Source organism: Talpa occidentalis, unplaced genomic scaffold (genome assembly GCF_014898055.3).
Source record: "Talpa occidentalis isolate TD23 unplaced genomic scaffold, MPIMG_talOcc4v2.1 talOcc4.10, whole genome shotgun sequence".
NCBI classification, from domain to species: Eukaryota; Metazoa; Chordata; class Mammalia; order Eulipotyphla; family Talpidae; genus Talpa; species Talpa occidentalis.
In genome coordinates, this window is record NW_023600993.1 from 5,491,740 (window position 1) to 5,496,408 (window position 4,669).

The following is a 4,669-nucleotide window of genomic DNA, read 5'->3' on the forward strand; positions in this document are numbered from 1 at the left end:
CCTCCGCCCGCTGCCCTCTCATCTTCCCACAGGCGCCCTGCCTGGGTGACAAGCAGCTCCGAGCCCCCACAGAGGCTGGCTTCCTGTCTCCCCTCTCCAAGTCTATCTCTGCCGTGGTGGGTTTCACTCCTCTGGAATGTTCCTCTCTTCCCAAACCACAGACCCAGCCCTCCCCATCACCTGGATGGGGGCTCCCCCTGCGCCTCTGTCTCCTCCCCTTCCCACAGGGGCAGGTAGAGGGAGGCCATTAAAACACACCTCCCATTACTTCGCTCCTCTGTCCCAAATATCATTGCCCCCAATCTTGTAGAGAAAGCCGTAATTCTCTGGCTCATCGGTGGAAAGAGAGCCGACTGGGTACGGCCTGTGTGCCTGCTTCTGGTCCTGCCTCGGATCCAGACCTGACCATGCAAAGCAGGGTCTGAAATGTACAGTTTCATTTCCTTTCCTGCGACCCCCACCCACTGTTAGGGTCTAAACAAGAGACTGCAAATTCGTGGCCCTCAAGCATATTCTGTTTGATTGACCCAGTATGACCTAATGTTTCAGTCAGGAGATTTCACAAAAAAACTTAGGTTCCTGGCTTCTTTTATAAACTTGGAAGGCCTGAAAACACCAGGGCAGCTTTCCTTCACAGCAACAATTGCCAGCAGCTGAGAACTGCAGCCCCTAAAGGAAAGTGAACCATCAAGCACTTTCACTTGGCCAGAGTCCCCACCACTCCATATTGTCTTACATCCAGTTGCTTCTTTCACTTGACTTACGCGCCCGGGGTCCTGTGGATATCAAAACCTGCTTCTTAGTCCACTTACAGTTTCTCCCATGCATCTGACTGACCCCGTTCTGATCTTTTGCCCTTGCTGGTTTCTCTTCCTACAATGCCCATATTTACCCTCTCTGATGGGAAAACTCTCCCTTACACAACTCCACTCCACCTGCCTCTTGACAGAATGTACCACAGCCTTCTGTGCCCCCATGATACCCCACACAGACCTCCTTCCCAGCATCTATTGCACCAAAATACCCTTATTAATACTCTGTCCTCACCTCCTCCCCCAAACCAGAATGTGAGCCCACCCCTATCTCTGGAACATAACACTCCCCTACCAATCAGGCCCACAGGAAATCACTGATGGGTGGGCAGACAGATGCTAATAGTAACAAGCAATAGGACCAGCCTGTGTGTGGGCTCTTGCCTAAGCAGCTCACATGTGCCATCTCATTGACACTCAACATGGGCCCGCTGATGTCTTCACTGTATGGATGGAGACCTGTGGCTGAAAGGGGGGGTCTGACTGCAAAGCCAGCCCGGGCACCCCCTGAACAGTGGCCTCCTTGCCCCTCTATGTGGTTCAGGGTCCTTTTCTCTCCACCTGACGTGTCACTGCTCAGGGAAGCAGGGCTGGGAGGAACCTGGACACCGGCTCCGGGAGCCAGGGCTGGAGCACCGGGGAAGAAGTGCTTTCCCAGGAGGCTTCAGCCTGTCAGGAATTCTTGACTCCACCTTCCAAGGCAATTTTGAGGGCTGAGGTCTTCGCTGGAGTCATCCTGAGCAGCACTAGAATGGGGCTGCTTGTCAGGGAAAGAGTTTAGGGTTCATGCCTGGGTTTGTGCTGCATGAGACTCGAGGTGAGATACCCCAGTTCTCTGAGCCTCAGTTTCATCCCCTACAAAATACCCGCTCCAGGCTGGAGTCAATGTGGACGCAAGTGCGCAGGTCTGTGCTGGACAGATGGTGAGAGCGACTTGAGCAGAGGTTCGGCAGAGGCCCTGGGCAACACTGAGCTTCAGGCTGAGCAGGGACCCTCCTGATCCCGCAGGGTGGCACGGGAGCTGGGAGTAAGATCCTCTGCGGGTCTTTCAGGTAAAATGGGACGGGCTGCACTTGAAATCCTCCTGGCTATCATACTGCGGCTTTGTGAGTCCAGTCTCTTCCCTTACTTAGCTCCTGGAGGTGAACATGTATGCATGGGGATGTACATACGCATGAGTGTGTACATTGCGGGGGTGTGTCTCTGTGTATCTGAGTGAGGTGACCATGACTATTTTTATGACATTGGCTGGAACACTAATGTGTGCACACGTGTGTGTGTGTGTGTTACATGTATGTGCTTATCATAAGCTCTGGCCCCCTAGCCTAGCCACACCTCACCTGGAGCCTGGACAAGGCCTGCCATAGTCACTGCTATATCCCCAGGGTCTGGTACATAGAAGGTGCTCAATAAACGTAAGTGTAATGAAGCAGCTGGTACATACACACACACACACACACCGCCCCCATCCCCCTTGCTATTCCCAACCAGCTCAGCCTATGTTTTAAAAAACAATTTGGTAACCCAGAGATGAATCTTACTGTTTTTAGAGCCGTGTTTCTCAGCATCACCTAGAGGCCCAGGTGTACACCATGAAGGCAGGAGGTGGAGGGGAGGAGCAGGCCTGCCCGAGTAGGCTGACTGTAGACAGGAACCCAGTTCCGCCACCTACCGGCTGTGTGACACCAGTCAGTTGCTTCATCTTCCTGATCCCCTTGTGTGAGAACCGAATATGCCCAGCAGCGGGTACACCAGGCACAGAGCCCAACACAGTGGAGTTGCTCATCCAAGTGACTTTGAGCTGGGGATCCCCACAAAACTGGGTATCCCCAAACCTCCAGCACTAGGGGCCACCTCCTTGGAGACAAACTCCCCTCTCCCACACACACATATACCTTTATTACTCCTAACTGAAGGTCTCTCCCAACCCAAGCAGAATCCCTGAGTCCCAGGAGGGGGAGTAGGTGGAGACAATGTTCATCACCCCTCTGCTGCCCTGCCCAGTTCTCCGGGAACCTAGCAGGGTGCAAGGCCACTCAAACTGACCAACTTCAAGCCTATGTCCTGCACCAACTTGCCCTGCGGGATTTCCGTTCAGGGTTCAGAAAGTCTGCCTGCACTGGAGACAAGCACCCCCTCTTCATATTTGCACCCCGTATGTTTACTCCCAAGGCTCAAAGATCAGACTAAGCAGGTAACAGGCGCAGGGTAAGATTGTGTTTGACAGAAGGCTGATTCTGCGAGTTCGTTGGCCACATGAGGAGGGTTGTAGGCAATAAATCTGGTTTTGCCTCTGCAGTGCCAGTGCTTTTAGTATGGAGCCTGCTGGGATAAGGCACTGAGGGTGCCAGTGAGTGAGACCACCACCATGACGTCCCTCTGGCAGCTCTAGCACAATATAACCACAATATGACCCCCTCCCCTGCCCCACCTGCTCCTCCTCCCTCATCCTGGCTCTCATCGGGAGGTCCTGCTGTCTGCCTGGTCCCCACCATCCACTCTGGAATCATCCCAGATTCCTTCTTTTCCCACAGAGTTGATCTTCAACTCAGCCTGGTTCAAACCCAGAAAGCAGCAGAGCAATCCCTCCCCCCTCCTCCCAAACTCCATGTGTTTGAGAGTACAACTTTCTCCTTGGGGGTCTCGCTGTCTGCCTCCTCACCCCACCCACACTGTTGCCAGAGTGTTTAAAAAAATGCAAAATTGACCACTTCATCCCATTGTTTTAAACTCTTCAGTGCCTCTCACCTGTCTGCAGGACTGAGTCCAAATTCCTTTACCTGGCATTCAGATCTTTTACGATGTGGCACTATCAGTTTTTTTTGCTCACTTTCTGCAGCCTCTGCTGACCCTGTCACCATGCATGATTATGTTTTTGCATGCCCAGACCCCTTTACATCACTGAAGAACTCCTAATCATCCTTCAAGACCCAACCCAAATGGTCCCACTCCTATAAAATCTTCTCTAGCACTCTAAAGCCCAATTGATCTCTTTCTGCCCTGGGCAAACCCTCTCCAATGACGCGTCACATGACAGTATGGTTATTTAAGCAACTGTTCTCCTGGCAAGATTCGGGGTGCTTCTGGGTAGAGGTCCTATTCTAGTCCTTAAAACCCCAGTGCCCAGCAGGGAGCATGGCATGTACACAGCCCTTAGCAAATATCTGGCAAAGAAGGAGGGAAGCAGCTAAGGTCCTTCGGGGAAGTCCGATAACCGCCTTGCTTTGGGAGGGAGCCAACGGCGACTTTCCTTCCCCAGAATCCTGAGCTGCCTCAAGTGTGGGCAGAGCCAAGAGCTGTAGCTGCTTCAAAGAACCACCAAGAATGGGCTCTGGAGCTGCTTTCCCTTCACTCCTGGCAGCAACGGCCTCATCAGCTATGTTTTTCCGGGAGTCCCAGAGCCAAGTCCGTGGCCCTTCCCCCATCTCTGGGGGTTCATGGCACCCGTGACCCCTCATTTACCCTTCTGGGTGTGCATGGGGCAAGCTGGAGTGGGCTTCGCCCACGCTGGGAACCAGTCTCCTGCCGAGGGGCAGGCAGGCCAGGTGCTGTCTGAAGCTCTGGTGCTGGCATCAGCGGCCATCAGAGCCCACCCAGGACTGTGGCTCTGGCAGCCGCAAGGAGCCCCCCGGCATCCATCATTCCCACTCCAGCCTCCTCAGTGCGCCTGGCTGAGCGGGGCTTTGCAAGTGTGCTTGGAAAGAAATAGGAAATCAAAGAAAACACCTCACTAAAGGCCTTCATGGGTGGGACCAGACAGGAATGCCATGGGAGGGGTGGGGACAGTCTGCTGGGGAGGAGGGGGTTCCAGATAATGCAGGATTAACCCCTCAGGAGCCAACTCCTTTGCCTACCAG